Raw genomic sequence first — 27,937 nt, forward strand, 5'->3', positions numbered from 1 at the left:
CATCCTTCTCACATCATTTACTTTTTGTCCTGTGTTTTTCTTCTTCTTCTTCTTTTGCTACTGCCTGTGTCCCAAATCGTGAGCAGTGTCAGCAGGGTTAAGTACAGATTTGGCATGGTTAATTTGAAGGGGTGGTCGGATGCCTTTCCTGCCGCCACCCACTACCCCTGAGGACAGAATTAGTGTACTCCAGCTGTCTGTGTCTAGTGTAAATCATGAAATAGTGTGAAAGTGAGTCGTGTAACTGAGGCGGGACGTGGGGACTAGCCCGGTATTCACCTAGTGGGGTGTGGAAAACCGTCTAAAAACCACATCCAGGCTGGCTGGCACACCCGCCCTCCTCCTGGCAGGCACACCCGCCCTCATCGTTAATCTGCCGAGCGCAATCGATCCAAGGCCGACGCGCCTACCCAAGTCCAGGAAGCAGCGCATTAGCGCTCTTGGCTAACCTGGCGGGTTTACTTTTTTGCAGTGTATACCATAATAAGTACAAAATACCATCCCAGTAACACAATATAACAAATGTTTCAAAGTGACTTCTTTGTTTACCTTAATTGTAATCAGTTCTCCCGTAATGTAAATTCTAAGTAATGGAAGGGCTGTAGTTTGTAAATTTCTGCTGTCGCATCAGTGTATATATCAAAATACTTTTGAGACATAAATTCTATGGCATTATTATGGTTGTGATATTGCCTTCTTTGTATGCATCAATCCATGTGGCAAAACTTCTTGGTGTTTATGAGTGGTGCTTTACATTATGTGTGAACATATATACCAAGGTAGTGCATCATATATTCTTCGCTACTGCATGAACACAAGCAATATACGGTAATATTGCGAAATTTTAGACGTAAGTAACAAAGAAAAAATTTGACCCTTTGTTTACATTGCTTAAAATCGACATGAGCACAGTTACAGTTAGACTGTTTCTCACATTACGTTTTGGTTTAGGGCACCATCCCCCCAAGGAATTTTCACCATATGGGGGGAAAAAAAGTGAAAACTACTATAAATTACAACAAAAATATATCTTAACATGAACAAGCTGTCTGATTATGAGCCTTATGGTTGGACGGCACTATTTACATAAATAATTAGCAATATAAAACGTGGCTGGTTGCTGTTATATTGTCTGTAAAGATCAGGTTGTATTTTGTCAGTTTTCGACAAAATGGCATCCATACCATATCTTGAATATCACACCTTACCTAATTACGTGTTCTGGACGTTGATTTATACCAAATGCATTATCAATCGGCTGCCTTCCGTCTTTCCAGGAAATCTTCTTATTTTTTAATTACTTTGGTGAAACTGGATTAGTTAATAGTCTAGAAGAGCTGATCAACTACCGGTCAACAAGAAAAGAAAAGATGAAAATATTATAGAGCTATGAGACACGTATTAAATAATTATTTGTCGTGAAAATTCCAAAATGTGCTTTTCTGAAGGTGAAAGAATGGCTCCATTTATTATATAGGAAGATATCAAATGTAAATCTGCATATGTGCAGAAGCAACAAAGAACAGGGCAGCCAAGATGCAGAAACTGTCTCTCAGGGTTCCCGAGGGTTTACATACAGTAGAAACAGACAAGTGGGGGGGGGGGGGGTGACGTGTGGGGAACGACAGTAGTATCAATAACATGCACTGAAGTGACAAAGTCATGGGATACCTGCTCATATCGTGTCGGACTTCATTTTGCACGACGTGGTGCAGCAACTCAACTTGAAACGGAGTCATCAAGTGCATGAAAGTCCCTTGCAGATGACAGTGGCTGTAAAACCGTCTGTAACTGCGAATGTTTCGCTGGTTCTGCACATTGTGCACGAACTGACCTCTCGATTATGTCCCATAAATGTTCGAAGGAATTCATGTTCGGTGAACTGGGTAGCCAAATCATTGGCTCGCATTGTCCAGTACATTCTTCAAACTAGTCACGAGCAACTGTGGCACGGTTACATGACAACGTTGTCTGGGAACTTGATGTCCATGAAATAGTCTCCAAGTGGCCAAACATAACCATTTCCAGTCACGATCGATTCAGTTGGACCAGACGACCCAGTCCATTTCATGTAAACACAGTCACACCATTTTAGAACCACCACCGGCTCGTTCAGTGCTTTGTTGACAACTCGTCCGCGTGGCTACGGGTTCTGCGTCTCATCAGCTCTTACTAACTGAAATCGGGACTCATCTGAACATGCCACAGTATTCCAGTCTTCTAGGATCCAACCGACATTGTTACGAGTCCAGGACAGGCGCAGCAGCCAAAGTTGTCCTGTTAGCGAAGTCACTGCCATTGGTCGTGTGCCACCATAGCCCATTAATACCAGAGTTCTCCGTACTGGGCTAACGGATACGTTTGTCTTACGTCCCACATTGATTTCTGCGGTTATTTCAAGCAGTATTGCTTATCTGTTACCACTGACAACTCTACGCACACTCTGCTGCTCTTGCTCGTTAAGTGAAGACTGTTGTCCAATGCAAAGTCCGAGGTGAGAGGTAATGCCTGAAATTTGGTGTTCCCGGCACACAGTGGATACTGTGGTTCTCCGAATACTTGAGTCCCTAACGACTTCCTTGGGTAACAGAAGAAATATTGAATTTAATTGATGAAAGGAGAAAATACAAAAATGCAGTAAATGAAGCAGGCAAACAGGAATACAAACCTCTCAAAAATGAGATCGACAGGAAGTACAAAATGGCTAAGCAGGGATGGCTAGACGACAAACGTAAGGATGTAGAGGCTTATCTCACTAGGGGCAAGAAAGATACTACCTACAGGAAAATTAAAGATATCTTTGGAGTAAAGAAAACCCCTTGTATGAATATCAAGAGCTCAGATGGAAACCTAGTTCTAAGCAAAGAAGGGAAAGCAGAAAGGTTGAAGGCGTACATATAGGGGCTATACAAGGGCGATGTACTTGAGGACAATATTATGGAAATGGAAGAGGATGTAGATGAAGATGAAATTGGAGATATGATAATGCGTGAAGAGTTTGACAGCACTGAAAGACCTGAGTGGAAACAAGGAACCAGGAGTAGACAACATTCCATTGGAACTACTGACGGCCTTGGGAGAGCCAGTCCTGACAAAATTCTACCATGTAGTGAGCAAGATTTATGAGACAGGCGAAATACCCTCAGACTTCAAGAAGAATATAATAATTCCAATCCCAAAGAAAGCAGGTGTTGACAGATGTGAAAATTACCGAACTATCAGTTTAATAAGTCATAGCTGCAAAATACTAACGCGAATTCTTTACAGACGAATGGAAAAACTGGTAGAAGCCGACCTCGGAGAAGATCAGTTTGGATTCCGTAGAAATATTGGAACACGTGAGGCAATACTGGCCTTACGACTTATCTTAGAAGAAAGATTAAGGAAAGGCAAACCTACGTTTCTAGCATTTGTAGACTTAGAGAAAGCTTTTGACAAAGTTGACTGGAATACCCTCTTTCAAACTCTAAAAGTGGCAGGGGTAAAATAAAGGGAGCGAAAAGCTATTTACAATTTGTACAGAAAGCAGATGGCAGTTATAAGCGTCGAGGGACATGAAAGGGAAGCAGTGGTTGGGATGGGAGTGAGACGGGGTTGTAGCCTCTCCCCGATGTTATTCAATCTGTACATTGAGCAAGCAGTAAGGGAAACAAAAGAAAAATTCGGAGTAGGTATTAAAATCCATGGAAAAGAAATAAAAACTTTGAGGTTCGCCGATGACATGGTGATTCTATCAGATACAGCAAAGGACTTGGAAGGGCAGTTGAACAAAATGGACAGTGTCTTGAAAGGGGGATGCAAGATGAACATCAACAAAAGCAAAAGGAGGATAATGGAATGTAGCCGAATTAAGTCGGGTGATGCTGAGGGAATCAGATTAGGAAATGAGACACTCAAAGTAGTAAAGGAGTTTTGCTATTTGGAGAGCAAAGTAACTGATGATGGTCGAAGTAGAGAAGATATCAAATGTAGGCTGGCAATGGCAAAGAAAGCGTTTCTGAAGAAGAGAAATTTGTTAACATCGAGTGAAGATTTAAGTGTCAGGAAGTCGTTTCTGAAAGTATTTGTATGGAGTGTGTAACCTCCCCTTCACTTATAGACCTTAATGACAGTGAAAAATTAAACCGCGTGTACCTAATGGAAATTTGGGAAAAGCAATCGTCACCGAAGTTAATCTGTCGGTAAAGAGGGAGGAAAGGGTTACATCTAAATGAAAGGAAAAATGCAAATGGAATCGGTGGAAATTAATTTTGAAGGGGGGGTAAAGTTAATAAAGGAAGTAAATGTGCGGCCGTTACGTTAACAATTAATTGTCGTTAATTATATATTTGATATTTGGGGAAAATTACGGTCGCCAGTCCTATGGACAGCTGCTGTAATAACTGAAAATGATAGATTAATGCACATATAATTAGCACTAAAAGCGTGGCAACTGAAGGTTGACACGTGTTGTGTGAAAACTGAATGTTTGTCAGAAGTAATAAATTTCGCTACACTCTGACTTAATTTAGCGAAAGAATTAATAAAACCGGAAAATTGAAAATTAATTTAGTGACTGAAATTAATAGTGAACTTTGTTTCTGAAGCACTAAGAAATTCAATAAAATAAAGTTAGTCTTGGGCTACCTTAACAATCATTTCAAAAGCTTCTTGAATCTACGCAATTTAGAAATAAGAGATTTAACTTTGAACTTTAATTAAATGATTCTGAACATTTAACAATAATAAAATTTAGTAGGTACGAAGCTGAGCTGCAGTCACAGGTAAGCTAAAATATGGCAACAAAACTCGCACTCTTAATTTGTGCTTGTGTAATCTAAATATTGTAGCCAGCTATGAATACTTTAACTGAACTTTGAAATTAAAGCAGTGAAATGGAATGATATTACTTTAATGCTGGCGTATGAATTTCAATGACACTCGGGTTCATTCTAGAAAAGGAAGGGACCCTGCTTGGTAATGCAATTGGGACAATGAGCAACAATGGTTCATGCTAAGTTGCTGTAATTTTTTTTTGTTTGATGCAACAGTTTGAAAAGCTGAGGTCTGCCATACAGTTCTATAACTTTACGTGCTTTTAGTCTTCCTTGTTGGTTGATCGAAGGTTTGAAGTCGTCGATCGAGGAGGTGGCGTCAGTCACTCATTGTCCGCCGTCGCTGTTGCAGAAGCTGGATGTTGGCGCGCCTTGTTCTCGACAAGGTCACCAGGCGGAACGGGCTCTTAATGTGCGCCAGCTAATGCCTCCCGTCCACGACACCGTGTCAGAAACTATCACAGCAAGTCGAGCGCAATTACATGCTGCCAAACCCCGAAAGCGCGGCAACTCGCGGGAGCGTCACACAACACACCTGCTCCACCGCCCTACTCCAGCCAGACTCCCTCTGCCCGCGCTCCATGCGGCAGAGTTAACACTACCAAAGATCCTAAGCACTTTGGTTCTCCACACGACCTATCGATGTAACCGTTCGATACTATAGTTTTCCCTAGGCCAGACTCAGCGTAAAAATACAAATAATATTTACAAAACAAACCAATTATACATCGACAAGGGTGAGTCACCTAACGTTACCGCTGGATATATTTCGTAAACCACATCAAATACTGACGAATCGATTCCACAGACCGAATGTGAGGAGAGGGGCTAGTGTAATTGGTTAATACAAACCATAAAAAAATGCACGGAAATATGTTTTTTAACACAAACCTACGTTTTTTTTAAAAAAATGGAACCCCATTAGTTTTGTTAGCACATCTGAACATATAAAAAAATACGTAATCAGTGCCGTTTGTTGCATTGTAAAATGTTAATTACATCCAGAGGTATTGTAACCTAAAGTTGACACTTGAGTACCACTTCTACGCTGTTCGACCGTGTGTATCGGAGAGCACCGAATTACGTAGGGATCCAAAGGGAATGGTGATGGACCTTAGGTACAGAAGACACTGGAACAGCACATTACGTCCACATGCTAACACCTATTGATTGGTCTTTTTCACTGAAGCACATGTACATTACCATGAGGGGTGAGGTACACGTACACACGTAGTTTCCGTTTTCAATTACGGAGTGGGATAGAGTGTGTCCCGACATGTCAGGCCAATAGATGTTCAATGTGGTGGCCATCATTTGCTGCACACAATTGCATTCTCTGGCGTAATGAATGTCGTACACGCCGCAGTACATCTGGTGTAATGTCGCCGCAGGCTGCCACAACACGTTGATTCATACCCTCTGGGGTTCTAGGCACATCACGGTACATATTCTCCTTTAACGTACCCCACAGAAAGAAGTCGAGAGGTGTAAGATCAGGAGAACGGGCTGGCCAATTTATGCGTCCTCCACGTCCTATGAAACGCCCGTCGAACGTGTACCTCACCCCTCATAGTAATGTACATGTGCGTCAGTGAAAAAGACCGATTAAAAGGTGTTAGCATGTGGACGTAATGTGCTGTTCCAGTCTCTTCTGCACCTAAGGTCCATCACCGTTCCCTTTGGATCCCTACGTAATTCGGTGCTCTCCGATACACGCGATCGAACAGCGGAGGAGTGGTACTCAAGCGTCAACTTTAGGCTACAATATCTCCGGATGTAATTAACATTTTACAATGGAACAAACGGCACTGATGACGTATTTGTTTATATGTTCAGATGTGCTAACAAAACTAACGGGGTTCCATTTAAAAAAACGTAGGTTTGTGTTAAAACATAGTTCCCTGCATTTTTTTATGGTTTGTATTAACCAATTACACTAGCCCCTCTCCTCACATTCGGTCTGTGGAATCGATTCGTCAGTATTTGATGTGGTTTACAAAATATATCCAGCGGTAACGTTAGGTGACTCACCCTGTATATATATCCAAACAGTAAAACAATTAGAATATATAAAGATACAGACATGTCAAATCTTCAGGCAATAAAATAAGGAAAAAAATTTATAGTACAATAGATGGAAATAGGAGGATATGCAATACCGGAATTACTAGTGTAGCCACGTATGGAAGTGAAACATGGACGATAAATAGCTTAGACAAGAAGAGAATAGAAGCTTTCGAAATGTGGTGCTACAGAAGAATGCTGAAGATTAGATGGGTAGATCACATAACTAATGATGAAGTATTGAATAGAACTGGGGAGAAGAGGAGCTTGTGGCACAACTTGACAAAAAGAAGGGTCCGGTTAGTAGAACATTTTCTGAGGCATCACGGGATCACAAATTTAGCATAGGAGGACAGGGTGGAGGGTAAAAACCGTAGAGGGAGACCAAGAGATGAACACACTAAGCAGATTCAGAAGGATGTAGGTTGCAGTAAGTAATGGGAGATGAAGATGCTTGCACAGGATAGAGTAGCATGGAGAGCTGCATCAAACCACTCTCAAGACTGAAGACCACAACAACAACAACAACAACGACGACGATTTCCGTAAAGGAATCACCCGTGTGTCTAGCTCCAACAACCTTTCTGCATTCAAAGTCCATTAATTCCTGTCGTGAGGCCATAATCACGTCGAAATCAAATGAATTACCCATGTACAAATGAGCTCTGCCAATGAACTTTTCTTTTACACCTTGTGTACGGGATACTGTCGCCTTCTATATGTATGTATATCGATATCGCATGACTTTCGTCATCTCAGTGTACATTACAGAGGTTCTCACTGGTTTAGTAATTACGTAGTACTGATGGAAAGAGATGGAAGATGGCAAGATACCAGTCGAAAGACTAATGAGAGGGCAGTCTTGACTATTCTTAGCACTTACAATCTATCGTAATTATAAAACATCTGGTACTGCCGCCGGCCGGAGTGGCCGTGCGGTTCTAGGCGCTACAGCCTGGAGCCGAGCGACCGCTACGGCCGCAGGTTCGAATCCTGCCTCGGGCATGGGTGCGTGTGATGTCCTTAGGTTAGTTAGGTTTAATTAGTTCTAAGTTCTAGGCGACTGATGACCTCAGAAGTTAAGTCGCATAGTGCTTAGAGCCATTAATCTGGTACTGCCATGACTCCTTAGATAAGCTTATAAATCAGCATGTTATGTTACTTGAGTGAAATATTTTGATGAGAACGATATGAATTATTTCCTGTACCGAGCTAAAAGCAATCTCCATTTGACGTGTATCCCACGACCCATGGAGTCGCAGCAACCCAAAGGTAAACTACGTGCCGCACAAATCGCCGACACATAACGGGGCTCTCCGTATTTCGCTAGTGTACCGATCACACGAATGACTTGTGGTGTAGGGATAACATCTTTGATTAATAATCACAACGGCCTGGGTTCGAAACCTGCTATCGATTACATTTTGATTAATAATCAGCATTGTCGACCGACGGCTTCCGGGATAAGAACTCATCCTCAGTCTGCTAAAATTATTGTCCAAGAGGTTAGAGGAGTGGACAGAGCTTCACGGCACTCTCTTAACCTACAAGTGGCAAACTGCCTCTAAGGGCGGAAGAATCAACAATGATCAATGGCATGTGGATGCAGAAGGCAATGGAAACCACGGCACTAAAGACACATAACGGGTATTCTTAGGACATGTGGCCTGTAACTGAAATAGTATTATGATTGTCTCTCCACTGGCAGATGATCCAGGAAGAGTCCCCATTCGGTTCTGTGGGATGGGAGTGATAAGGGAGAGGTGACTGAGAGAAAAAGATTGAATAATCAACGAAAGGATAAAGTTCTACGAAACGGGGCGTGGAATGTCAGAAGTGTGAACGTAGCAGCGATACTAGAAAATCTGGAAAGGGAAATGCAGAGACTCAAACTAGATATAGTAGATGTCAGTAAAGTGAAATGGATAGAAGACAAGGATTTCTGGTCAGAGGAGTATAGGGTAATATCAACAGCAGCAGAAAATGTATAATGGGAGTGGGATTCGTTACGAATGGGAAGGTAGAGCAGAGAGTGTGTTATTGTGAACAGTTTAGTGATGTAGTTGTTCTTATCACTCTCGACATCAAACCAACGCCAACAACGATAGTTCAGGTATACATGCCCATGTCGCAAGCTGAAGATTAAGAGATAAAGAAAGAATATGAGGATATTTAAAACCAGTACAGTACATAAAGGGAGATAAAAATCTAATACTTGTGGGGGACTGAAATGCAGTTATAGGAAATGAAGTAAAAACATATGTTATAGGAGAATATGGGCTTGGGAAAAGTAATGAGGAGAAAATTGAGTTCTCTAATAAATTTAAGCTGGTAATAGCAAATATTCTGTCCAAGAACAACAAGAGAAGCAGGTGTACATGGAAAAGGCCGGAATATACGGGAAGACTCCAGTTAGATAACACCATGGCCAGACAGAGATTTCGAAATCAGATATTGGATTGTGAGGAGTACCCAAGAGCAAATATAGACTTAGGACACAACGTAGTAGTGATGAGGAGTAGGCTGAAGTTTAAGAAATTAATGAGTAAGAATCAATCCGCAAAGCAGTAGGACACGGAAGTATTAAGGAATGACAAGACACGCTTGAAGTTCTCTAAGGCTATAGCTATAGCAATAAGGAAGCGGTCAGTAGGCTGTCATCTCACAACCTCTTCCTTCTTCTCCAATAAGCTGCACTCCTCTCAGTACAAATGGTCTAGTTTTGACAGGTAGTTCTACGCCATTTATGAGGTAGTGAAGTACTTCCGAGAAAACTTTGAAGGTCACTAGGTTACTATTTTTACAGACCACCGCCCTCTCATGGACGCATTATGTGCCCCTGTTACTGCCCTCCTGTCCCCCCCCCCCCCCCCCCCCGCCAAATAGTTTTCGACATATGTACCTAATTTCTCAGTACACTATGAAAGCTGATTATATCAGTGGCCCCTACGTTATTGCAATGGACTACACGTTGAGAAGTAACTCCAGTACTTCGTCACTTGACCTGGACGAGTTGCCTCACTTGCAGCAACAGGAGTCCGTTCTACAGAACTTGTTACAAGACTTATATATGTCCCTTACAGATAAGTTCCTACTCCTAACTGGATCAGCTACTCCATTGTTGTGTGACAGTTCCGCTAGCACGCCACATCCCATGGCAGTTTTCAGCGGCATTCGCGACCTGGCCCCTATGGGTATGAAAGCCACCACGAGCCTCCTTATTGGGCGTTTTGGTTTTCTAGACATCAAAATTGACTGCCATGCCTGGGCACGTGCATGCACCCCTGCCAACATAGCAAGGTCCATCACGTGCTCTAACTCGTGTTCGATTCTTAGACGTCACATATTCATCTCTAACTGTTTGGTACCCTCCCTCCTTTGGAATGTTTCAAATACATTCTTTCTATGTTCAGATTCTGGCTGCCGTCATCTAGCACTACAGATCAGGTTTGGCAAGTTTGATCGCTCCTTTCCGCTAACCTCTGTAACCTATGCTACGCTTCCAAGTTCCATGCCACAAAAAAATTGAATTGTGGAGCGCCGGCATTGCACTATGGAAGTGACGATAATGTATCCCACAAGTAGCTAGGTGGAACATGGGACCCCTTTGGCATATGTACCACCTTCGAGGAGGACCTTCAATCATCCTTAGCTAAGGTACTGTATGGCGAAACTTTGGTCCCTGCTGCAGAGTATGTTGCAGACTCTGATCCTCTTCGCCCCTCTGCTCAACTCACATTAGGCGAGCGCATCCACTCACAAATTCGTATTTACATGTCCCCTCCCCACGCCTACACAACTCCATGTGTTTTCATTCACAGCGACCTCACCAAATGCGACTATGTCATGCTCCGTATCGACTCCGTTCGCACGGCTTTGCAGCCCCTTATTCTTGCCCTCAGAAAGTACTATCACGCTATAACAACAGCTTTGTTATTCTTCTCAATGGTAATTCACAAAGTGCATCCTTGCACAAGCCATTAACCGGACAATTGAAGACAGCATGATGCACGACCCACCATCCAGTGAACCCACTCCAGTCTAACGTAGCGACTCATTGTTAGATCAAAATGCACCGATTCTTGCATCCCCTTCCGACCCCCCTCCCTCCAAGTTTAACAATGATTCTCCCAGTGTTGTGCTCGGTACACGTGATTCTCGTGTGCGGTGGATTCTGACGACTCATCTCTCACCAGTACCACAGAGTTTCACAACGATCTCCGTAGACGTCTCATCGTTCACCACCGAAGATCTTTCGATCCAGATCCGCAATGATAGTCTCTTCCTTCTCCGTACCTCTCCCACCTCCTTCAACGATCCCAATACAGCCCACATTAAACTTTGGAAAAATTACCGTTTATCTCCTATTGCAGATGAGGCCAACATTACTGCCTCCTATGACTCCACTGGCCAGCTTACCATTACTATTGCCCCTCTCACCTTGTCCTCAACCTATTCCCACTTTTCCACAGCTCATATTTAGTTATACCCGTTTTTTGGCATCGGGATTACCTGCTTTACTCACCTCCTTCTCTCCTGAAGAGCGACGCTCCAGCGTCAGCGTCCCCTCATGGCTGCTACGACGTGGCTGGTTACACTAAGCTCTCAGCACGTCGGGAGTTCCTCTGTCCTACGACCTCCCCCGTGCTCCCCACTACTGGCAAAGGGGAGGGAGCTCTGTGGTGGCAGTCAACTCAGTACGAGTCTACTCTGTGGGTTCTTTTCAGCCATGATTTGTGTGGTGTGCGTACTGTAAGACCTTCAGTACACACACCATCAGATTATTTGACTTGTCGCTCTAACGAAGTAGGCGAGTGTCAGTAATATGTCTCTTGGTCTTATCGTGGCGTGTTTATCTTCTGCCATTAGGTCAGACGATAGAAATGCTATTTGCACGCTTAGAGTAGCATATTGACGGTGACCGACTTTAAACAGAACTTGATTAATTTTCACAAACACTTATTAAAATAATAAAAAGCATAAAAATTACTTAACTTGGTTCTGGATGCTATTTACAATTGACAATCTGAAATTCCTTTGGTATTGGTTCGTTAATCCTATTCTCACATATATCTCTGATACTTGGCAAAAGTGTCTATACATTTATCTTCATGGCTACGTACAGGAATATGTTAAGCTTATTAGGCACAGACTGAAACTTGACTACAGACTGGTACAGAGAAATGTAGACTGGTACAGACTGGTGCAGACAAATGCAGACTGACTAATCGGAGGTCTGTACACTCGTTATAATACCTCGCGCGTTCATGTATCACTGCACGAGTGTGATCTGTGAGTGTGATCCGCGAGGAGAAAAGGTTCTATGTTAGCAGCAATCTCATTGGCTGCGTTACATATTAATACGCGGATCGGCGGAAGCCGAATTTGGTCCGTCTCTATGGCAGTGCCATCTCGTAGTGCGGAGATGGACGAGCGCTGCACCTGCGCCGTTGTGGTTAGCGGGGCGCGCTCTAGTGGGAAAGTTGTGTACACGCTGACTACGTGGAACAATGTACACAACATTTTGTATGTCGTTACTATTCGCTATGAGCTTTGTGAAAAGATCCTCTTAATAAAGTGCATATAACTGAAAAGTGTGTCTCTAGTACTTTCTACGATGACACAATACTGGAGTACCCACAAGGTGTTTCCAATAGCCGCATAACTATCTGAAGGTGTTTTCTTCGCAATTTCAAGTCAGTAGAGATGCATCTTCATCAGTTTTATAATGGTTATATATCCATAATGTAGACGGAAAACTATGGAGTTCCAGTTTTCAAGAAGTTATCCATGTTAAGAGTCAAACCACACTGGTGGGTTGTCATAACAAAACTGAATACAACAAAAAGGTGCCAGTCAAAATGTACAGAGCCTGGCTCATTCAGCAATCGTGATCTGCACATTTTGACAAAATTTCTCATGGTGTATTTAGTTTTATTATGGCAACCCACCTGTATGGTTTCACTCTTAACGTGTATAACTTCCCGAAAGCTGGGACACCCTAATTTTACATCTAGCTATGGACATATAAACATTCCAAACCTGACGATGTGTCTATATTGACGCGAAAGCAGTAGTTGCGAATAAAGCACCTTCATACAGCTATGCAGTTTTCGGAAGTACCTCGTCACTGTTGAATTTTTAATTTTTATGGTGATTTGATTGGATGTTGAGTGTTATTACCGTTATTCACAATGTGTCTGAGCTCCGGTTCTACCTCCCTAGAAAGTTTGTTGGTATAAATGTATATTTTAGTGTATTTAGCAAAATCTAGTTTTGAATGAGTACAGGCTTCACCGTACATAGTGGCAAGGACAAAGACAACGTGGTCCTTACCTTTCCTTTTACTACATACCATAGACAGTAGTTGTCCAACAGTTTCATTTTTTTTTTTTATTCGTCTGAGTATTCGTTTTGTAGTTCAACTATACTGGGGAGTTAAACTGGTGATGAAATGAAAACCTTCAATTCGCACTTTGTTTCGGAAATAAAAATAAGACTTCGTTAAATTAAATAGCAATCAGGCCCTGAGTATTTTCTATAGTTCTTAGTGATCTCAGTGAGATAGCAGCGATGGCGGCTAAGCAATCGTCGACCAAGTCGGTTATTACCATTCATGCAATAAGACTCATAAAGGCAGTGTATGTTCCATTGGAGTTTGTATCAAATTATGATATCCAGTGTAAAGAAATACACTCCTGGAAATGGAAAAAAGAACACATTGACACCGGTGTGTCAGATCCACCATACTTGCTCCGGACACTGCGAGAGGGCTGTACAAGTAATGATCACACGCACGGCACAGCGGACACACCATGAACCGCGGTGTTGGCCGTCGAATGGCGCTAGCTGCGCAGCATTTGTGCACCGCCGCCGTCAGTGTCAGCCAGTTTGCCGTGGCATACGGAGCTCCATCGCAGTCTTTAACACTGGTAGCATGCCGCGACAGCGTGGACGTGAACCGTATGTGCAGTTGACAGACTTTGAGCGAGGGCGTATAGTGGGCATGCGGGAGGCCGGGTGGACGTACCGCCGAATTGCTCAACACGTGGGGCGTGAGGTCTCCACAGTACATCGATGTTGTCGCCAGTGGTCGGCGGAAGGTGCACGTGCCCGTCGACCTGGGACCGGACCGCAGCGACGCACGGATGCACGCCAAGACCGTAGGATCCTACGCAGTGCCGTAGGGGACCGCACCGCCACTTCCCAGCAAATTAGGGACACTGTTGCTCCTGGAGTATCGGCGAGGACCATTCGCAACCGTCTCCATGAAGCTGGGCTACGGTCCCGCACACCGTTAGGCCGTCTTCCGCCCACGCCCCAACATCGTGCAGCCCGCCTCCAGTGGCGTCGCGACAGGCGTGAATGGAGGGACGAATGGAGACGTGTCGTCTTCAGCGATGAGAGTCGCTTCTGCCTTGGTGCCAATGATGGTCGTATGCGTGTTTGGCGCCGTGCAGGTGAGCGCCACAATCAGGACTGCATACGACCGAGGCACACAGGGCGAACACCCGGCATCTTGGTGTGGGGAGCGATCTCCTACACTGGCCGTACACCACTGGTGATCGTCGAGGGCACACTGAATAGTGCACGGTACATCCAAACCGTCACCGAACCCATCGTTCTACCATTCCTAGACCGGCACGGGAACTTGCTGTTCCAACAGGACAATGCACGTCCGCATGTATCCCGTGCCACCCAACGTGCTCTAGAAGGTGTAAGTCAACTACCCTGGCCAGCAAGATCTCCGGATCTGTCCCCCATTGAGCACGTTTGGGACTGGATGAAGCGTCGTCTCACGCGGTCTGCACGTCCAGCACGAACGCTGGTCCAACTGATGCGCCAGGTGGAAATGGCATGGCAAGCCGTTCCACAGGACTACATCCAGCATCTCTACGATCGTCTCCATGGGAGAATAGCAGCCTGCGTTGCTGCAAAAGGTGGATATACACTGTACTAGTGCTGACATTGTGCATGCTCTGTTGCCTGTGTCTATGTGCCTGTGGTTCTGTCAGTGTGATCATGTGATGTATCTGACCCCAGGAATGTGTCAATAAAGTTTCCCCTTCCTGGGACAATGAATTCACGGTGTTATTATTTCAATTTCCAGGAGTGTATGTAATTTAGGTCGGATGAGCAGACGTTGGTACATATGACGACAGACATAGTGACTGAGACCATCCGTTATACGACCTGTCTTGAAGAGTCTGTAGCAGGAATTTTTGCCTTCCGGACGCGTTCCCTGTGATTCCGTTGTCTCCGCTCTGCGGTGCCCTTCACATCTAAGCACCAGACTGTCGACTTCCGGAAGAAGTGATGGCTGGTGGCACAGGCAGCCGTCAGCAATCGCTGCCTGCAGTTGCCGTTGCAAAATAGACAGAAAAAACACCCTCAGTATTTTTGACAGAAGAACATATTGCACACAAGCACCACCTGTTGTTTCAATGTTTTATCCACATGTAAGAGATTGTACTTTTCGCTTAATGCAAAACCATTACGAACTACAATGTGTATCAAGATTAAAGAGATGAGTCGTTGTGATAAAGTAGCACAATGATCAGCTTTAGCAACTAAATTACTCCATAGCAAAAAATCTGAGCTTGGTTTCCTCGGGTAGGATTTCGCCGCCAGAGTTACTTCACCTGAAAATTTTCTGGGTACGATACCACATCACATTGTAAATAACTTTCACTGATGACGTCATCGCTTAGGCCACAGTCTAAAAATAGACCCATAAGAAGGCCACTATAATTGTGCAGTGCTGCGCGGGAGCATACCTAAAAAACTTTCATGATAACTATGTCTGCTTGATTGTCTAGAACTTGTGAGAATCTGGTACACGACAATGCCTGCCCAAACAGTACCACTGAGGTGTCGGACACACTGAAAAGTGAAGATACTGATCTTACGAAATGGCCTGCGGACTTCCCGGGCCTAAATCCTCTGGAGGATGTCTGGGATGCTCTTGACAGGAGTGTTTCTCAACGGAAGCTCACTCTCCGAACCGTGCAAGAATTGAAATCTGCCATTTAGAGAGGAGTGGTATAATATACAATATCCCCCCCCCCCCCCCCAAGCACTCCTCAACAGTTCTCTGGCCAGAAAGAATAACAAGTGCACAATGGCCGTTAGTTCGTGAGGTGGCATGTTCCTTTCTGAGAGCCCGATACCGACGTTTATGTTGGGAGCCTGATCTGTGTCAAACATTAACGTTATGTAAGTCTGTTATCCTCCTTTCAATGTGGTGAAATTTTTGCCAGTTTTTGTTATAATATTTACTGTTTCTCATGTCGTTCATCGTTACCTGTGTTTATTCCTGTCCAACAATGTCTCTCTTCCTTAGCAATAAGTGTCGTGCAGTGTATGATGGTGGCAGGCTGCTCTATTCCACGAGACGTTAAGGATGAATATTGCACCATACAGCTCAATAAGCAACCAGGTAGAAAAACCAATATAGCTCTGACACTTCGTAGCACGGAAGTCGTATGTCAAATGCACGATAGTGATACTTTCTAAAGTGGCTGTGAGCGACATACTGCGTACATAAGAGAAAAATTTGAAACCTTTGATACCGTCGACATCGCGTAGTTAAACTATGTTTTGTTACAGGAGTATGCTGAAGATTACATCAACTAATAACATAAAAAATGAAGAAATTCTCCACAGAATCAGCAACGAGTCCAATGTGGATAAAATACAAACTAAATGAAGGATCAGGATTGTAGGACTCATGATTTCCACGGTACTAGATAAAAATAATAGAAAAAGACTATATATATATATATGTGTGTGTGTGTGCATATATATATATTTCATTGTTTACTGGTGAATTTTGAGCTTGGGGTAGAGCACCTTCAATGCATAAGGCTGCCAGCTGTTGGCAGGGCTGTGGACGGAGTTTGGGGATCATGTCGAAGCGTTGTCAACCGATAGCGTCCTCAAAAATGTATATATATATTCACCAGTAAACAATGAAATATCGAGCGGAAGTTACTTTTCAAGTACGAGTTCACATAATTCTAACATTTATATTCTACAGATAAATAAAATATAGGGTAACCTTTTCGGAATAAATTCTTCTCTCATTTGCAGTGGTCATACGCACGCAATGCGTACTCGCTTTCGTTCTGTCACCTTACCGAGCCATACAGTCAACCAGCTTTAATACAGCTTTGCATCTCAAAATTGCCGCATTCATTGCGAGACTCCCTGTTAACGGGACAACAAAATCTACATCTACATCTACATACATACTCCGCAATCCACCATACGGTGTGTGACGGAGGGTACCTCGTACCACAACTAGCATCCTCTCTCCCTATTCCACTCCCAAACAGAACGAGGGAAAAATGACTGCCTATATGCCTCTGTACGAGCCCTAATCTCTCTTATCTTCTCTTTGTGGTCTTTCCGCGAAATGTAAGTTGGTGGCAGTAAAATTGTGCTGCAGTCAGCCTCAAATGCTGATTCTCTAAATTTACTCAGTAGCGATTCACGAAAAGAACGCCTCCTTTCCTCTAGAGACTCCCACCCGAGTTCCTGAAGCATTTCCGTAACACTCGCCTGATGCTCAAACCTACCAGTAACAAATCTAGCAACCCGCCTCTGAATTGCTTCTATGTCCTCCATCAATCCGACCTGAAGGGATCCCAAACGCTCGAGCAGTACTCAAGAATAGGTCGCACTACTGTTTTATAAGCGGTCTCCTTTACAGATGTACCACATCTTCCCAAAATTCTACCAATGAACCGAAGACGACTATCCGCCTTCCCCACAACTGCCATTACATGCTTGTCCCACTTCATATCGCTCTGCATTGTCCGCCCAAATATTTAATCGAAGTGACTGTGTCAAGCGCTACAGTGCTAATGGAGTATTCAAACATTACGGGATTCTTTTTCCTATTCATCTGCATTAATTTTGATTTATCTATATTTAGAGTTAGCTGCCATTCTTTACACCAATCACAAATCCTGTCCAAGTCATCTTGTATCCTCCTACAGTCACTCAACGACGACACCTTCCCGTACACCACCGCATCATCAGCAAACAGCCGCACATTGCTATCTAACCTATCCAAAAGATCATTTATGTAGATAGAAAACAACAGCGGACCAACCACACTTCCCTGGGGCACTCCAGATGATACCCTCACCTCCGATGAGCACTCACCATCGAGGACAACGTACTGGGTTCTTTTACTTAAGAAGTCTTCGAGCCACTCACATATTTGGCAATCAATCCAATATGATCGTACCTTAGGAGTCTGCAGTGGGGCACCGAGTCAAACGCTTTCCGGAAGTCAAGGAATATGGCATCCGTCTGATATCCTTCATCCATGGTTCGCAAGATATCATGTGAAAAAAGGGCGAGTTGCGTTTCGCAGGAGCGATGCTTTCTAAAGCCGTGCTGATGCATGGACAGCAACTTCCCTGTCTCAAGGAAATTCATTATATTCGAACTGAGAATATCTTCGAGAATCCTGCAACAAACCGATGTTAGGGATATTGGTCTGTAATTTTGAGGATCCGTCCTTCTACCCTTCTTATATACAGGCGTCACCTGCGCTTTTTTGCAGTAGCTCCGGACTTTACGTTGGGCAAGATATTCGCGATAAATGCAAGCTAAGTAAGGAGCCAATGCAGTAGAGTACTCTCTGTAAAACCGAAATGGAATCCCATCAGGACCTGGCGATTTATTTATTTTCAACCCATTCAGCTGCTTCACAACCCCAGGGATGTTTGTCCCATACGGGAATCTGTACGAGACTCAAACGGCGGTATGTTTGTACTATCCCCCTGCGTGAAAGATTTCACAAATGCTAAATTTAAAGTTTCAGCTTTCGTTTTGCTGTCTTCCGTTGCGAAGCCAGACTGATCAGTGAGTGACTGGATGGGAGCCTTCGACCTGTTTACCGATTTTACGTGAGACCAGAATTTCCTTGGGTTTTCAGCAGATCTTTTGCTGCGGTATAGCGGTGGTAGTGGTTGAATGCTTCGCGCATCACTCTCTTTACAGCAGCACGTACCTCTACTAACTTTTGCCTGTCCTCATTCTCCCGATCTTTCTTGTACCGCGAGTGCAACTGTCTTTGCTTCCTGAGCATTCTCCGAATTGCGCTGTTAAACCACGGTGGGTCTTTTCCGTCTCTAACCCACTTTTTCGGCACATACTTGTCCAATGCGTGATTTACAATGTGTTTAAAATTTGCCGATAATTCTTCCACGTCCATCGTACCGGAAGTAAATGAAGTCGATTCATTTACTAAGTGGGATGCTAACAACTGCTTATCTGCTCTTTCTAGTAAGAATTCTCTCCTAGCCTTCTTGACCGACTTTTTAACTTTCGTAACCATAGTCGTAATGACAACATCATGATCACTAATCCCTGTCTCAACACTGACACCGTCGATGAGGACTGGTCTGTTCGTGGCCACCAGATCTAAAATATTTCCATTACGCGTTGTATGTCGGTTTAGCTGTTCAAGACCGTTTTCGGATAACATGTTCAAAAGCAATTCACACGACGGCTTGTCTGTACCACCTGTAATGAATCCATAGACATCCCAGTCTATACTAGGTAGGTTAAAGTCGCCTCCGACTAATATAGCATGATACAGAGTGTAGACTACCTTTGAATGATTCTAGGAATGTCACAGAGGAACCTGGTGGCCGGTAATAACACCCAACAATTAACTTTATTTCTCCTAGCCCTGTTAAACGTGTCCAGATAACTTCACAATCACTCTCTACTTCGACCTCAGTAGACACAATATTTTTGTCAACTGCAATGAAGACACCACCTCCTACGGTGTCTAATCTGTTCTTCCGATACACGTTCCAACCCTCACTAAATATTTCAGAACTTCCTATCTCAGGGTTCAGCCAGGTCTCAGTTCCGAGAATAATTTGCGCGCCACACGCTTCCTGGAGGGCATAAATTCAGGAACTTTATTCAGAACACTGAAAATTTGCTGCTAAAATCTTGATGGCTGAAGTGTCTTTACACTGAGAGCGTCCTGATTTCCCAGCCTGCACGTCGACTGGTGAGTGTTCATCAGGACACCTAGCACAACTGCTTAGCCTAAAAAAAAAACCATGTGCACGCCACAAGTACTCTGCTACCCGAGTAGCCGCTTCCTTTGTGTAGTGCACCCCTGACCTATCTAGGGGCGTCCTACAATTCCCCACCCAATAACGCAAGTCTCGAAATCTGCAGCCAAGACCGTCACAGAGTCGACGAAGCCTCTGGTTGAGACGCTCCACTCGGCCCCAAACCAAAGGACCCCGATCCACTGTGGGAACGATGCTGCAAATAGGGAGCTCTGCTTGCACCCCGCGTGAGAGGCCAGCGGTCTTCACCAAATCCGCCAGCCGCCTGTACGAACTGAGGATCGCCTCAGAACCCAAGCGACAGGAATCATTGGTGCTGACGTGAGCAACTACTTGCAGACGACTGCACCCCTAACGCTCGATAGCCGCAGGCAAGGCCGCCTCCACATCTTGGATGAGGCCCCCCGGCAGACGAACCGAGTGCACGTTGGAATTCTTGAAAGCATTACTGTATTTTGCCATCTTTTACTACTTTTAGAAGTGCAACATTCTGATTTTTGCTTTGTCAATAAAAAATTCTCCCAAACCAGTAACAGTAATAACACGTACGGATATCATAACTCATCAAGAAATTGTAATGACAAACGTAATAAGAGGTTTAGGAATGGCAACAACTTTCAGAATCATTTTCACAGACGTCAAAATTTTGATAATCAGGATTCACAATACCCTCAACAGAACCAACAGTTTGTTAGGAACAACCAGAATTTTCAACGACGAAACCACCAAGTTTGAAATTCTGGACAGCACTATACAATGTCAACCCAACTTCAATAGATCGTCGCAAACTTTCGTGAAGACGCAACCGCATAGCAATAATACTACACCACAAGGTAATAATCTCCTGTACAGAAACCAGACATTTCAATCGAAATGCCCCTTATCAGAATAATTATAGCAACAAACGAAGAGGTCATAACCAGGATTTTCAGCATAATTATGACAATAACAATTTCTTCCAGAACCACAGACATTTTCAACAACAACCTTCACTTATTCTGAATGTACCTGAATATGTTTACATACTCCCCAAAATCCTAATGGCCACAATAGTAGAGCTGTACAAATTATTGAGATGCCACAACTAGCTTCGATACGTAATCAAATGACGAGAGGACAACACCGTTGCTTTAGCTTGCAATGACAATCAGCAATTAGAAATTCACGAAACAGTAATTGAAAATGTAATCACTTTCGACGACATTAGACAAACGCTTTTACAAGAAAAGAATCATACTAAGAAGACAGCTTTATCAAATCCATCTGAACGCATTATGAAAGAAATTGATAAGCTTTGTCGTCTATACTGTCATAAGAAAAACACCGATTGGGATAAATATATCCACACATTTCAGGAAATTATTAACTCCATCTCAAATGATTCTACATTTTTGTCTCAATACTTGGTATTGAAGAATGTTGAACCGCCGAAGAAAATCGAGGAATTAGAAGCATTTCTTTCTTCACGACGACTACGTCACCATAAAGTCATTGACATTGCAATCAACAATATTAAGCGTGCAGCTGAACAAAGAAAGAAACAACAGAAACAGGTAAGTCATCTCCGCGAATTTAAAGTTGGTCAAAAAGTATTAGTACGTACTCATCATCTTTCGGTCAACGCTAAAAATAGGTCCCACAATTTCGAGCTGCTGCGGTGTAGTCCGTAAAGAATAAGACACATTCCGCATCCAATATTGTTCTTCATGTGGAAACTCTGCGTGCGAAAAAGTCACGAGAGAACCATTATATCAGTAATGTAAAAAAATTTAACGAATGAATCCATTTTTTTTCCTGATTGAGACGATACTTGATACTACACTGTCATAACGTGACATAATAATTCCTTTTTTGCATTTTTCTCTAGTTTTAGAAGTTTTATTTCCACTATGCCTTGTAACTTAGTAGCATTTAATGCACTACTATGGTTTTATAGATAGCACCTTTTAGGTACAGACAAGATTCCACATGCTTACTACATACTGTCATTACTATTTACTCATCGTGCTCATTTACTGTTTCAGAACAAGTAAAATAAAAAGAAATAATCAAATTTACATCCTGAAACATCGAGGATATGCAACACGTTAATGGAAAATGAACGAAAGAAGTACAACAAAGGTCAAGCTTCGTCATATACTAACAAATTCTTTTCCTGCAGGTTTTGCAGGAAACAACAAAGTATAAACTTAAGGCTAATATCCGTACACTACAAACTCATTTATATGCTTTCACTAATCCATTCTCTATAGCAATACTAAGAACGACATGTACTAACGACTTTCCCATGTATGCTAGATATAAGTTTCAGTTTACTATGGTAATATTTTATGAAATGATATTGATGAAGACACAGTGATGTTCTGCTAATGATAATAGTGATTAAATGTGAATGATGAGGTAAAGGAAAGAGATGACACGGAGGTCGCACTGTTATAATGAGAAATGTTTATGACAATTTTAAGTTAGTGGAAACACAACAGTGGATTAATGAAGACGCAGATACTATTTGTTTTAGCTATTGTAGAAGAACATGACATTACATGGTACATAGATATATTGCTCCTTTTATTACAAAGAAAAGATATGCGTCTGAATGGCAGAGTAGTCATGCATATTCCATTCCTCTGAACTAATGATGCTTTTACGTAGTATGTACGGTTACATTTAATACCCGCTGATACTTTTTTTGTTTGCATTAACTATGCCATTAACGACTCCAGCATAATAATTTCCTCATGCTTTACAAGAAATGAGCAATTTATTATCACCCATTTTTTCCTTTTGCATTATTTGCAATCTGTGCTTGTACTATATGCTTCTAGTTGTTAAGTCATTTTCATGTTTATGCTTATAATAGTCTTGTAACCTCAAAGTTTTATCCTGCTTTATTTTTGCGGAGCAGTTTGACGATTATGGACGATAACGATTTTATGTTGCAGCAGAAGTGCACTTTCCTTTGCCTTATTCGTACTTTTTCCCAGTAGTTCTGTGGATTCCTTACATCTGCTATTGTTATTTTATTGCCACTTCTCGGCACTAGATATATATTAGTTTTGTATAGTCGATATTTGCAACAAATATTATTTTCAAATCTCATGTACTGTACAGATACTACACTGATCTTTCTTATGAGCTCTGACAGGATATGAACGGTTAATTATGAACTATGTATTTTATCATTTATTATTGTCAATCTTCATGTAATATTTTTCTAGAGTTATTGCCTGTATACATCAAGTTTTCAAGTCTATTTACTGGCACAGTCACTGTTATTCTATATGTAACCAATACTGTTCTGCGGACAGACACTACCAGTAAATGTACTTATCACTAGCTTACTACTAGAATAGCTCAAGTATGAGTCTAAAAACATACTCTATGCACCATACTGTAGGATACTGAACTTTAAACACAATTTCTCATTTACATATTGATGGCGCTGCCATAAATAATGCAGTTGTTATCTGCATAACTTGAGGATCTTGTATTTATATTCACCACTGTCGAACTTCGCAATCTTAAAGGCATTTAATGCCTCTCTAAGTCCAATTTTCTCTTTATGCTACTATCCTTCTCTACGTTACCAACTGAGATGGTCATGAAACATACAGTTGTTTACTTGTCTGAAACAATATAAATTCATGCAAGCTTAACTGGTGTCGACGATAATACACTACAAATGAGAGAACTTAAATGACACCATTCATTGCGCTCACGACTGTAATAGGCAGCACTTAAATTACCATTGACTGAGTTGTCATTGGTTTCTACATCTACCGCTGCCACCAATGAGCCTGATCAGTTCCAAATCTCACTACTCTGAAGTACCTAGTGATGTTAAAAAAATATTCAAGATAATATGACTTAAAAATACTATCCTCTGATGAAGAAATGTGAACCAGTATCTACGTATCCGCAGTTTGCAGCTTATCCAGACTGTAACTTTACCTCAATCATGATTCTATCCTTACCTTTTTCACTCTTCATATCTTATGCTCATGATATGGCTACACTATTATTTGTACAACAACGCCGAAGACTAATCATAACTATGGAAATAAGCGTTGTAAATGAACACTTAACCTCACATACTAGTGCACATAAGCACTACATTTCTTGGCAAGTTTGTAAATACTTAGTAATGTTTTTCTATAACTCTGTATTGTATAACTCAGATTGTTTTAATTTTCACGTACTTTGTTAAGAGCTAGTTGCTCATACTGTTGTATCCTTCTTAGATATTTGGCTACATTTTAAATTTTCCTATTGCACATCAGCACTGTCATAACTGACTATTTGTATGCTCATGATTCCTAATCACAGATGTTAGATGGTTAAGGAAATCGCTTCTCAAGTTAACCATGATACTTTTATGTTATTCAAAGAGCCAGAGGCTCACAAGGATTTGTATTCCTTTATTAATTATCTCTTTTATGCTGCGTTTCCGAATTTTCATCAGTCTATACTCATGTAATATTAAGAACCTGTTGTGTTATTATGGCCAATTGCCATAATAACGCTGCCAAATTCTTCAGAAGGAGGCAGCAGGATTATGAAAGGTATATACACAGGGAAAAAGTTTTGTGAGAAAATTTTATATCGAACCAGAGGTGGTCAAATGCGATACCGATTGTATAGTAGTGCCACCTCTCAACAGCTTTCGCTGTAATGTGTTAGAGTAATTTTAGATACAGAGATGTATGGAGATCTCTCAAGTGTCAGGACGAGTTGTATCTGATGTGTGCTGAATGTATACTTACTTGCTGCGAGCAGCAATGATTTTTTATTTGCAAAATACCAAACTGGTAATAATTAAGGTAAAGAAAGTTGTTTTGTTTCCAATGCAATACGCTTATTCATAATAATGATTAAGACAATGTATAGCACACACATCCAATGGTTTTGTGAAGCTAATTGTTAATGTATAATCAATTTATTGTGTGTTAATTGTGAGCATTATTAATTTTCAGAGAGTCAAAATACAAGTTAAGTTAGTGCCATATTTTTAATTACCACAAGTCCACAACAGTTCCCAGATTCTTGTCATTTTTGATTAACTATTTTGCTCAAGAAGTTATTGTCTCAGTCATATTCGATTTAATTAAAATATATGCCAAGCAACAACCTTGAACAATAGCTGTATGCTAAGTATACAATTTAAAGGACTAACAGAGAGCAGTGCGAAGAGCGCAACCTTTGCGCAGATAAAAGTGAGAAATTTTAATGTTTCAGGGATAGCATTGACTAAGCACAAGGATCATTATTTTCGAACTGAGCAAGTGTTGTTTTATTACCAAGGTCAGTTTCAAATCAATAGAGTTGCTTCATATTAAGTTTTTGTGTTAAGTAAATTCATGCAGTTTTGGTTTGGTTTGATGTTATTGACAGTTTACGTTCTTGCAGTCAGAAAATCTTAGTACAGGGCCAAACCCTTAAGCGACGAGGTAATATATATGTACACAAGCCATTCCCATTCTAACAGACGTGTTGCAGGCAACCTGTTTGCTACGTTACTTCTAACATACATGTTTCAATTCCGGGAAAGAGTGTGCAGTGCGACTTACACCACCAACTACAAAAAAAGGTCGCAGTTACACTACTGGCCATTAAAATTGCTACACCAAGAAGAAATGCAGATGATAATGGGGTATTCGTAGGACAAACATATTATACTAAAACTGACATGTGATTACATTACATGGAACGACCACTGTTCAAAATGCCGTCAATGCGAACAAGAGGTGACCAAGAAGTGTAACCAATGGCACACCATACCATCACGTCGGGTGACACGCCAGTAATTTGTGTGCATAGATCCTGAGAAATCAGTGCCCAGAACAACCATCTCTGGCCGTAATAACGGCCTTGATACGCCAGGGCATTCACTCAAACAGAGCTTGGATGGCGTGTACAGGTACAGCTGCAGAATGTTCAAATCTGTGTGAAATCTTATGGGACTTAACTGCTACGGTCATCAGTCCCTAAGCTTACACACAACTTAACCTAAATTATCCTAATGACAAACACGCACACCCATGCCCGAGGGAGGACTCGAACCTCCGCTGGGATCAGCCGCACAGACCACGTTTGCAGCGCCTCAGACCGCTCGGCGGTAATGCTGCCCATGCAGGTTCCACACGATACCACAGTTTATCAAGAATAGTGACTGGCGTATTGTGACGAGTCACCTGCTCGGCCACCATTGACCAGACGTTTTCAATTGGTGAGAGATCTGGAGAATGTGCTGGCCAGGGCAGCAGTCGAACATTTTCTGTATCCAGAAAGGCCCGTACAGGACCTGCAACATGCGGTCTTGCATTATCCTGCTGAAATGTAGGGTTTCGCAGGGATCGAATCAAGGGTAGAGCCAAGGGTCGTAACACATCTTAAATGTAACGTCCACTGTTCAAAATGTCGTCAATGCGAACAAGAGTTGACCGCGACGTGTAACCAATGGCACACCATACCATCATGTCGGGTGACACACCAGTATGGCGATAACGAATACACGCTTCCTATGTGCGTTACCGCGATGTCACCAGACACGGATGCGACCATCATGGTGCTGTAAAGAGAACCTGGATTCCCGCGAAAAAATGACGTTTTGCCATTCGTGCACCCAGGTTCGTCGTTGAGTACACCATTGCAGACGCTCCTGTCTGTGATGCAGCGTCAAGGGTAACCGCAGCCATGATCTCCGAGCTGATAGTCCATGCTGCAACAAACGTCATCGAACTGTTCCTGCAGATGGTTGTTGTCTTGCAACCGTCCTCATCTATTGACTCAGGGATCGAGACGTGGCTGCACGATCCGTTACAGCCATGCGGATAAGATGCCTGTCATCTCGACTGCTAGTGATACGAGGCCGTTGGGATTCAGCAGGGCGTTCCGTATTAGCCTCGTGAACCCACCGATTCCATATTCTACTAACAGTCATTGGATCTCGACCAATGTGAGCAGCAATGTCGCGATACGATAATCAGCAATCGTGATAGGCTACAACCCGACCTTTATCAAATTCAGAAAGGTGATGGTACGCATTTCTCCTCCTTACACGAGGCATCACAACATCGCAACAACTTTTCACAGGCAACGCCGTTAAACTGCTGTTTATGTATGAGAAATCGGTTGGAAACTTTTTTCATGTCAGCACGTTGTAGGTGTCGCCACCGGTGCCAACCTTGTATGAATGCTCTGAAAAGCAAATCATTTGCATATCACAGCATCTTCTTCCTGTTGGTTAAATTTCGTGTCTGTAGCACGTTATCTTCGTGGTGTAGCAATTTTAATGGCCAGTAGTGTAAATACATTAAAAAGAAATTAGGGACACTTTATTTTCCAAAAAATTGCAATAATTAGGAACTGCCTTTAATGCATTGTTATTTCACAAAATTAAACTAGTTGACTAGCAGTGGTTACTGTGAGCAGCTGTGAGTACTCACATAACTGAAACGGACAGTGAAACAAAGTACACATTCCTCTTAAAGAACAACGGAAAGCAACAGATAGTAGTCATGCTGTAATTAAAAGACTCTAATATTATAAAACAGGAATAGGGAAAGTGGAAAGATTAGAGGCTGCCTGTTCAAACCTGTATTCTAACGTTAATTTGAGAACATTTGTAAGCCGGACAGATCATCGGCAAAGATAATTGCATTCGCAAAGGTTTCAAAGCATTATAAAGACGAAACGAAGTTTAATTTTTCAGCGGACTTTTACAACTGCGAATTCTCCTGTCCTTATAACAGATCTGTCTTCTACATAAGCTTCGTCCTCTGAAAAATCTATCCCATGTCAGGGCTACTGCTAGGCAGAGATATCTTTGCCTCTCATTACGACGAAGGCGACGGAAGAGTTTGTTTCTTTGAAGGTTTATAGCGGTAGAAAATGTCAACTTCTTTCTACTATGTTTAGCAAGAGTTTTCTTTTTCTTCTAGTCATTTA

Source organism: Schistocerca americana, chromosome 1 (assembly GCF_021461395.2).
Source record: "Schistocerca americana isolate TAMUIC-IGC-003095 chromosome 1, iqSchAmer2.1, whole genome shotgun sequence".
NCBI classification, from domain to species: Eukaryota; Metazoa; Arthropoda; class Insecta; order Orthoptera; family Acrididae; genus Schistocerca; species Schistocerca americana.